The sequence below is a fragment of the Herpailurus yagouaroundi genome, unplaced genomic scaffold (assembly GCF_014898765.1).
Source record: "Herpailurus yagouaroundi ecotype Mexico unplaced genomic scaffold, PumYag 28, whole genome shotgun sequence".
Taxonomy (NCBI): domain Eukaryota; kingdom Metazoa; phylum Chordata; class Mammalia; order Carnivora; family Felidae; genus Herpailurus; species Herpailurus yagouaroundi.
The window spans coordinates 33,547,912-33,559,121 of NW_024412376.1; the positions used below are offsets into that span (position 1 = coordinate 33,547,912).

Genomic DNA, 11,210 nt, shown 5'->3' on the forward strand with positions numbered 1-11,210 from the left:
CTTTGAACCTATTTCTTCTGAACTTAACCCTGTTTATCCTTGTTTCCATCTCTAATATGTATTCATGTAGAAGTGTTAGGCCCAAGCCATTAGAACTCAGGTTTACCCACAGAAATGTGAAGTCAAAGAGCTGTTTAAATACAGCGCAATTATTTACCTATAACATATGTAGGGACAATAAATGTTATGCAAAAGAAACAGGACACCTGGGTGTTTCAGTAGGTTAAGCGTCTGACTTTTGATTTCAGTTCAGGTCATGATATTGTGGTTCATAAGATTGAGTCTTGCCATTGGTCTCTTCACTGACAGCACAAAGCCTGCTTGGGATCCTCTCTGTCCCTCTGTCTTTCTCTCTCCCCCACTTGTACATGAATTCTCTCTCTCTCTCTCTCTCTCTTTCTCCCAAAATAAATAAATAAACTTAAAAAAAGTATTAGGCAAGAGATTAACTGGTCAATGACAATTGTTGTCAAATGTCAAAATCCCAAAAGAAATGTATCAATTTATATATAATATTATATAATTTTAAATATGACAGATGTCTCCATATAAGCATAGTATCTATACTACTTAAAAGTTCTGTTAATTGCAGATTCGAGACTACAATAAAGTGTATGACATTCTCTTTTCAAGATTGAACACTAAATACATAAGGAATGTGGAGGTGTTGTGAACTGCCTCCATTTGTCCCCTGAAATGTATCCCCATATTATTAACTTGAAATTCTCATCTTGAAATGCGTATTTTTTGAGGATGGCTATAGAAGGAGTATCTCCAGAAATTTACTGTCTAATGCCTGTATGTGGTTTTTGTATTTTTAAGACTGGTTTTTTTTTTTTTTTTTTCATTTTTAATGGCTCAGTTATTTAATTAGGCTCCTTGTAAGAAATTTAGAACACCAATTTCTGACGATAAACTCCATTTGTGAGAGCGGAGTTGGCCCTGAAGTTGAGGAACAGCTTTAGTTTTGGCAGAATCTGTGAGTCCACGGCTCTTCGATCAACTTTGCACTGCTCTGTAATCTCCTATTTCTCTTTCTCCATGTCGAAGATCTCACCTTCCTGGTGTCTGGGTGTGTGCAGCTTCTTCCCTTTGGAGTGAGCATCAGAGAGACGTTTTGGAATTTTCCAACTGTTGATATCAATTTTGGTGGAAGTGGCAATCACCAATTTCTGGGGTGTTCTACACAGAGGAACTCGATTGAGGGCCAGAGGACCAGTCACAAGTAGCAAACCACTGCTCCATTGCTTCAGGAAAACCACCCTCTTGCCTTTGTGGCTTCCAGGGAGGATGGTAAAAATGATCCCAGGAGTGATGTTAGCTCCTAGTTTTCTCACCTGCTGCCTGACAGGTTTTTTGCTGTGACTCGACAGCTTCTGAGCATACCTTCCGTAAGATAACGCCCAGGCATTTTGTGAAGTTTAACCACTTTGCTGCCACCATTCTCGTCGCCACGAAGTGACTTTGTGACAGTAGCAAGAACCTTCTCCTTTTTCTCTCCAAGCCTGAATTTCGGTGCTGAATACTTCCCCTTGCACATGGCCTTTCTCGAATACGTGGAAGGTCGGGACTATCTGCCACTTCCTCTGACTAGGACAGGGTTTTGGCTGCAGTGGGCCTTCCCCTTGTTTGGCGTTTTAGCCTTGAGGTTACCCTTCTTAACCTTGCCACCAACATCAGGCTTCTTGGCTTCAGGTTTCTTCTCCTTAGTATCTGGTTTGTCAGCTTTATCACTTGCCACCTTGCAAGATGGGAAAGAACTTGAGACCATGTCTTTTAACTGGTCCGCGCTATAGGAATGTCTACAAGATCTGGACCAGTGACAACTGGAGACAATAAAAGGCTATATGGGAAAGCCAAAGACCAAAGACCAAAGACCAACCTCATCTTTGCAGGTTAGCCTGTACGTACCGTATCAGCATCTTATTAGTAAACCACCCCAAACCGTAAGATATATGGATTTAATCTAATTTTCTCTGAGTTGCTACACAGAAGTACTTCACAGAGTGCAATTAGACACTTCATGGGATATTTTAAAACGTGGAGTAAGTACACTTGTCGTTAAATCAGTCAGCACCTGCTGTTACACACAGCTTAGTTGCCTAATAATAAATTAATTAAATTTGAATGTAAGATGCCTTCATCTTTCTGCACATTTATATGCTGAGAGTGTCAAGCCTGAGTGTGAATTCCAAAGGAAATACTGTTGTATATTTTTTTTTTTCAGAGAATCAAAAGCTGCTTTTCCCATTCCTACTGTAAGCTGCTTTGAACACCATTCCCAACGAATGTGCCAATTTGGTGAAGGGTGTGAGCCAAGGCTTGCTGATTTCAAAGCCAGCTTGCATCACTGCAAATATTTCATTTCTGGTTTTTTGCATGCAGGATCAAAATGATGAAAGATGACTGCTTCTCTTATGATCTAGAAAAGGCTTATTTTGGGGTCAAGAATCACTGACGACTTTACCAAATGTTTTCTTTCCCGTTGTGTTTTCACTTACTCACTCACTCACTCACTTACTCACTTGGAGACCTTGATTTCACTCTTATCAATCATTGCATGTACCTATCTCTACTCAGCTGGTAGTTTTGGAGACCAGAGCTGTAGTATAGGAGCCAGGAGCTGGCAAGGACTGTTGGGGGCTGGAGTTCAGAACAGGTCTCCAGTCTCAGGAAAGAATTCGAAGCAGAACACCAAGGAAAAAGCATAGTCATAAGAATCAGACAATTATTATGCAGAAACAAAGATATTTAAGCAAAAACTATAGCCCAAATGTATGAGCAACATAGACTTAGACCAACAAAAATTTGCTCCCTGATGAGGTGTAAACCTACCGATAGCTGAATGTCTGGAAATCCTGGTGCCAGTCCTGGACTTTACTTCATCCCTGTCCAACTATGGGCCCTCATAAAATTTCTAGAATCCTGAATTATGTAGAGTTTCCAATTAATAATTTGGAAGTCAAGTCTACAATTCCCTTTATTAAAGCAAACTGGAATAATATTATTTTAAGCAAAAGAACACTGAGGCTTTAGGGAGTTCTGATTCAAGATAGTGACATAGGAAGATCCTGAACTCACCTTCTCCATGAACACACCAAATCTACACCCATTTATGGAACAATTCCTCCTGAAGAGGAAAAAAAAAAAACAAAACACTGAGGTTTTAGATAATGTAACAGAGAAAAATTAGTATCTAAACAATCTAAGCTACCTTATCTTCCTTGCAAACAAACAAACAAAAACTAACAAAAAAATCTGATGATGAAAGAAATAAACTCATTTGGCTTGATCTCTACCCATCAATCAAAACATAAAACAACTGTACTTTTGCCTTTTGTGTACAAACCTAATGTTCATAACATACAAATTGCCATCTTACCAAAGTTATAGTCTCAACCTTTCTGTCCTTCCTTATACTGTCTTCATTCAAGACATTCAGAGACCACGATTCTTTCCAACCAAGTAAACCATGTCTACATTTCTCTAACCCCATCCCCTTTAAGCTCCAATTACTTTAACTCTAACCAGCTTCTGTCATCTGCTGCCTCAAGCTGCCTCACAATGGCAGTGTATATAATGTATCTATTTCTGACATGTTTATTATGCAAAAAAAAAAAAAAAATACATTAGTACATTTTTCATAATTAGCTGAGTTTTTATTGCTAAATGGGCCTTCCCAAAGGGAATGGGCCTTCCTATGAAATTTATTCTTTGCTTGGCCACCTATGGAAGATTACAATATGGGTCAAATGATAAATTGCATGGTATGAATTCTACTGTCTCTGTCATGATCCATTGGTTTGGATTGGTTTCTTTCTTCAAACTGTAGTTATTATTTAACATAATAATACAATTCCGTTGGCAACATACAAAGGATTAAATATGCAAAAACAAGGAACAAAGGAAGGAAGGAAGAAGGGTTAGAGGGAGAAAGGGAGGGAGGGAGAGAAAAAGAAGGGCTTGCATGAACTTTTTATACTATCCATCCACTTTCAAACTGGATGGCAGTAGGGAAGATTAATAGAAGAAGAAACAGAAAGCTAAAGTTGAAAGAAAGAGAAGAGATCCCTTTTTCCTATTGTTTCTTAGAGTTTTTAGAATTAGGAGGTAAATAGAAGGTACTTTAAAAATGATTATAGATACATGGATTTGGTTCTTGGTCCTTCAGTGCATGAGTCACTGGTGACTCCATCTCAGGATTTCTCAACCTTGGCACTATTGATATTTTGGTCTGAACAATTTCTTGCGCATTGTAAGATGTTTAGCCACACTCTTGGCTTCTACCCACTAGATGTCAACAATACCCTTAAATTGTGACAACCAAAAATGTTTTCAGACTTTGCCAAACGTCTTCAGAGGGGCAAAATTGAACTCCATGGAAAATCACTGCTTCCTGTGATGGCAAGTGTTGGAGAAGGCTATGACTTCAGTCCATTGTTCCGATGAGCAGTTTGCCATCCTGATATGTATATATATACATATCTCCAAAATATAATATATATTATAATATATGCATATTATATATATACACAATATATGTACAATATATGCAATATATATATTATGCATATATACAATATATATGATATATATATACACATATATATGTATATATATACATATATATAAAATCCTTAAACACTATCTCCACAGATTTTCATGTCATTGCTCTGTGTTGTAGCCTGGAAGGACGTATTAAGTACTTTAAAACTCTAAGAGTCTAACATATACCCAGGGTTTAAACCCTGGCTTGGAGATAATTTGGCTGGCCTTAACATGAGACCTCAAGCTAATGAAGAGACTGTATTTCTGTCCTCTAAAATCCTCTAAATTTTGGAGCATTATATTCACAGCACATGCTTCATTCTCATGAATTTATGCATTGAATATCTTGTGTCAGCACAAAATAAATCACTGAAATCTATAAAAGTCTCCAAAACATCAGACATTCAGTATACTTTGCATGGAAGGATATCTTGGATTAAATTTACTGATGCATTAAGTATTAAGCAAAATTGTCTATATGGAACAAAAGTTTCCTTACTACTTGTACAGGACCTCATCTTGTCTAGTGTTAGGCAAGACAGGAAATCAACTTCCTAACCCATGTTTAATGGTGCAATTGGGTGGGATGAACAATACATTTGAATATAATGGAATTGACAATTTACATTTTATTTAAAAGACCCCAACTGCATTTCCTTGACAGATGTTCAAACCATTTTTTAAAGAGCAATAAAAAGAAGTAAACAGAAACTCAAAGGCTAATTATTTATTTTATATCTACATATTTTTAAAATAATTATTTGAGGAACCTCCACACTGCTTTCCAGAGCGGCTGCACCAATTTGCATTCCCACCAACAGTGCAAGAGGGTTCCCGTTTCTCCACATCCTCTCCAGCCAAAGCATAAGAGACTGTTGAGAACTGAGAACAAACTAAGGGTTGATGGGGGGTGGGAGGGAGGAGAGGGTGGGTGATGGGTATTGAGGAGGGCACCTTTTGGGATGAGCACTGGGTGTTGTATGGAAACCAATTTGACAATAAATTTCATATATAAATAAAAAAAATAAATTAAAAAAAAATAAAATAATTATTTGAAATCAATGTGGTCTGTGAATTTAAATTGCCAATTCACATATTGAATTCATTTCTCCATTTCATTGGATAAAAATTTGACCCTCTCCCCATTTATAAAAAAAATGTTTGTTTATTTTTGAGAGAGAGAGAGAGAGAGAGTGTGTGCAGGGGAGGGGCAGAGAGAGAAGAGAGAGATTGAATGAATCCCAAGCAGGCTCTATGCTGACAGTGTAGAGCCTGATGTAGGGTTCAAACCCACAAAGCAGGAAATCATGACCTGAGCCAAAATCAAGAGTCAGATGTTTAACTGACTGAGCCACCCAGGCGCCCCAACCCTTCCCCCATTTTATATCTACTGACCCTAATTTTGGGGACCTATATGTATTGATACTTTGTTTCCTAACATATTTTCAGCCTCTGCTCTAAATCTCCTCTGAAGTTCTTTGTTTTCCTTTCTTATTGCTCCTTATTTGGATGATCAACCAAAATTTATCAGCAGCTAAAAGCCTTAAACTCCTTAAAATATCAATAGTTTAAAGAGATATTTCAAAAAATATGACAATGTTTAAGTGTAATGTCAATCTTCTGAAAAAAATAATGTTTATTTAATGAAGATTCCTTTAACAGTAATAATGTTTCGTTATTAATAAAAACTAAGTGCATTTTAAAGTATAATATACATTTTAAAAACCTTTAGCATTCTTTTTATGTGAAACATATAATCTGAAAATTAGCAATGAGAGTACCCAGTCCAGATGTTTGACACCTAACGTGTAGTGTTCCAGAAGATTTTACTGATATCACTCTCAGATTACCACCATAGAAGTGCTAAATTAGTGGTGTTGAATCAAATAATTGATCACAAAGTATACATCCATTCTTAATATTTGCATATTTGCAAGTCCCACTGTAATAGCACATGTGAGATTCTGTCACATCTTTATCATTAAAGAATCATGAAGAGTGGGGCATCTGGGTGGCTCAGTCAGTTAAGCGTCCGACTTCGGTTCAGATCATGATCTCATGATTCGTGAGTTTAAGCCCCGCCTCAGGCTCTGTGCTGAGCTCAGAGCCTGCAACCTGCTTCGGATTCTGGGTCTCTCTCTCTCTCTCTCTCTCAAAAATAAATTAACATTAAAAAAAAAGAATCATGAAGATTAATTTCAGCTGAAAGTTTGTTTATAAAAAAATCATGTGTGAAGTCCACATTTGGTTGATAGAAATTAAATACAAGTTTTAAATATAAATACAAATATCTCAATTCTGTAAAATGTTAGTAAGTGGAAATTCTGTCAGTTTTTACTGATATTAAAAAAAGTCTATAAAACTTTATTGATAATTATTATTCATTTTAATCTCCCATTTTCTCAATTCCAGTAATATTAACTTGAACTACATAACTTAAATCTTTTTTTAAATTATTTTTTCTAGTGTTATATTAGTTTCAGGTGTACGGTGTAGGGATTCAACAATTCCATACATCACCTAGTGCTCATCATGACAAGTGTACTCATTAGTCCCCATCACCTGTTTAACCCAACCCCTGCTCTGGTTAAATCTTTATTACAATATTCTTTAGGTAACGTAGTATAACGTTTGCCGTTGTTTTATAGTTTCAGTTTGAAGCCCCATAGAAGTAGATGACTTCTGAAATTTGAACGGATATACAGTTGTACAAAGAAAAAATAAGTAGAAATCAACCCCAATCTTGAAGATCTACTAAGTAATATTAAGTATAACTATATTGATTCTTATGATTTGTAACTTACATAATGTAATATATGTTTCCTTGTTAATATTTAGCTTTTATTGTAAGCAAAACAAGGATAATTCAGTTTCAATAATTTCTTTTTTTTAATTTTTTTAAATGTTTTTATTTGAGAGAGACAGTGAGTGAGTGGGGGAGGAACAGAGAGAGATGGAGATAGAATAGGAAGCAGGCTCCAGGCTCCAAGCTGTCAGCACAGAGCTGGATGCAGGTCTCAAACCCACAAACCGTGAGACCATGATCTGAGCCAAAGTCAGACACTTAGCTGACTGAGACACCCAGTCATGCTGTCAACAGTTTCAATTAATCTTGCAAAGTTAATTATTGTGTAAATTTGAGGATAAAGGATACACTCAAATAATTCTCTTTTAACATTTTGTTGCTTCCCACGTGTAGTAGAAATATCATTCCACACAAGTGTACCTAATATGATCGGAACATAATCCTATTTCTGGGCACTCATTGGAGATTCCCTTGTCAGAAATGACACCAGCATGCATGGGCAGCAGTAGCCTGAGCTTTTACTGCAGGTCTGGGACATCCAAAATCTCATCAGAACGTTTTATTTCACAAAGCCTCTGTCTCTTTCCCAGGCTCCCTTGGCTCATGCACAAATTATCTTTCTACAATATTGAAAACATGATATAGTCTTCAGAATTTTAGTTCTGGTTAATTAACTATTGTGAATTACTGGAATTTTGGAAAACTGCTTACTACTGTCCTTTTGCACATTAATTTTCCTAAGAAACAAGTAGCCGTGGCATTCAGGGGTGATTCTGTCCCACACAACACTTTAGTCAACACGACTATGGTTATCTGGGAAGTTCTTTCTTGTGGATAGTTGATCTAAAAATGAAAATGGCAGTAGAAATGTTATTTACCTTCCTAAACACTTATTTGTTCATTAGCACATTCAATAGGTATTTTTTCTGGCCTGTAGGGTACATAATACATTCTAGGCATTATATCAGTAAATACAAGTAATAATTCTTCTCTTCACAGAACTTACAGTCTGAGTCTCCCTTTTGTAGCACCTTTAGTCTGTGTTTTAGACTCAATTTTAGTATCAGCAGTTACTGGTAGTGGCTGGCCCAAATTTAATTTGTGAGATGTTATTTACCTCTCTTTTTAAAACATGTCACTATTGAGAGAGCATTTACCACCTAAATATGATTCTGCAAAGGCAAGAATAGTCTATTTGTGATTGAAATCATTCTTTACACCTGAAGATCAGTATCATGATACTTATTGGTGAGAAACTCAAAGCTTTTCCATTTAGATCAGAAACAAAACAAAGATGTCTCCTCTCACCACTCCTTTAAACACTGTATGAGAAGTCTTAGCCAATGCAATGAGACAAGAAAAGCAAATACAGAATTTACGGATTGGATGAGAAGAAATAAACTATCTTTGTTTGTAGATGACATGAACATTTATGTAGAAATTCTGAAAAATCTACAAGGATATCCTGTAACTGATGAATGATGGTAGTAAGTTTTTAGGACACAATGTTAATAAATATCACTTTCCTATAATAATTACTTTCCTATAAACCAGCACTTTCCTATAAACCAACAATGAACATGTGCAATTTGAGATTAGAAAAAACGCAATATTTTTACATTAACATCCCTCAAAATGACACACTTAATTATAATTCTAACAAAATATATGCAAGATTTATATGAAGAAACCTACAAACTCTGAAGAAAAAACAAAGACCAAATAAGTAAATGAAGACACATTTCATGTTCATTGATAGGCAACTCAATATTTTTAAGATTGTCACTTCTTCTTAATCTATACATTTGAGGCTATTTCAATCAATATCCCAGGAAGTTATTTTATTGTTATTGACACATTGATTCTAAAGTTTATATAGAGGCAAAAGATCTAGAACAGCCAGCGCAATGTTGAAGGAGAAGAACAAAGTTGGAAGACTGACACGACCCCACTTAAAATCTTACTATAAAGCCACAGTAATAAAAAAAAGTATTGGCAAAAGAAAAGGCAAATAGATAAATGGATGAGAATAGACAGCACAGAACTAGATCCACATTCATATAGTCAACTGATCATTGACAAAAACAAAAGAAATACATGGAGCAAAGATAGTCTTCTCAACAGATGGTGCTGGAATAGCTGGGCATGCAAATGGAAAGAGAAAGAAAGAAAGAAAGAAAGAAAGAAAGAAAGAAAGAAAGAAAGAAAGAAAGAAAAGGAGGGAGGGAGGGAGAAAGGGAGAAAGGAAGAAAGAAAAAATATGAACACATACCATATACCTTGCACCAAAATTAGCTCAAAATAGATCACAGACTTAAATATAAAATGCAAAACTATAAAATGCCTGGAATATAAATAATGTGGGAGAACACATAGATAAACTTGGGTACAGCAACAACTTTTCCAATATGACACCAAAGCCATGATACTTGAAGAAATATCTATTGAAGTTAAAAACTTAAGAGACACCTCACCAAAAAAGACATACTAATTACAAATCAGCATGTTAAAAGATGTTTCACATCATATATCACTAGAGAAATGCACATAAAAACAATGGTGAGATACTACTACATACCTATTACATCACCAAAATTTGGAACACCAATGACATTAAATGCTGTGAGGATTTGGAGCAATGGTACCCTCATTTATTGCTGGTGGAAGGCAAATTGGTACTCTCACTTTGGAAAACAGTTTGGCAATTTCTTATAAAATTAAATATACTCTTACCATGTTACTAACAATCATGTTTCTTGATATTCACCCAAAGGAGTTGAAAACTTGTGTCCACCCAAAAACCTGCACATGAATGTGCAATTAATAATTGCCAAAACTTGGAAGCAACCACAATGTTCTTTAGTAGGTGAATGGATTAATAAACTGTGGTACCTCCAGACTATAGAGTATTATTCAGCACTAAAAAAAAAAAAAAAAAAAAAAAAAAAAGGAAAGAAAGATAAAGAGAGAGAGAGAAAGGAAGGAAGAGAGGAAGGAAGGGAAAAGAAAAAGAGAGAGCTTTTAAGTCATGAAAAGACGAAGAAATTCTTATTCCCAAATGAAAGAAGCCAATCTGAAAAGACTACATACCATACAATTCCAACTACACAACATTCTAGAAAAGGCAAGACAATGGAGACAGTAAAAAGATCAATGATCAGTGATTGCTAAGTGTTGAATGGATAATGGAGGAACAGGTGGAGCACAGAGGATAGTTAGGGTAGTGAAAAACCGTATGATACCATAATGATGATAGAATATACAACATCAAGAGTGAATAGTAATATGAACTATGGGTGGGACTTTGGGTGATTATATTGTGTCAGTGTAGGTTCATCATTTGTAACAAATGTACTACTCTCCTAGGGAATATTGGTACTGGGGAAAGTTAGGCATATTAGGGGTGAAGGGTATGTAGGAAATTATGTATCTTCCCCTCAATTTTGTTGTGAACCTTAAATTGCTCTAAGCCTTATTTTTTTTTAAATGTTATTATTTTTGGTCCCATTACTGTAATAATGGGTCTGAAAAGACCCATAATTATTTAGATTTATAGCTTTAAAGTTTCAGGCTATTTAAAAAATGGTGACATTGGGGCACCTGGGGGCTCAGTCACTTAAGCATCAGACTCTTGGTTTCTGCTTAGGTCATGATCTCATGGTTTCATGGGTTCCAGCCCCACATTGAACTCTGGGCTGACAGTGTGGAGTCTACTTGAGAATTTCCTTCTCTTCCTTTCTCTGCCCTTCACCACTCATGCTGTCTCTGTTTCTCTCAAAAAAAAATAATAAACATGAAAAAAATTTTTAAATGGTGACATCAAGAAAGGAAAGAAGGGAGGTAAAAAAGGGAGGAA

General features: G+C 35.8%; 1 pseudogene; it reads right to left on the reverse strand.

Annotated features, from left to right (window-relative positions):
* Window positions 1–890: 890 nt before the first annotated feature.
* LOC121035682 (60S ribosomal protein L6-like) lies at window positions 891–1,771 on the reverse strand (annotated as a pseudogene).
* Window positions 1,772–11,210: the final 9,439 nt, after the last annotated feature.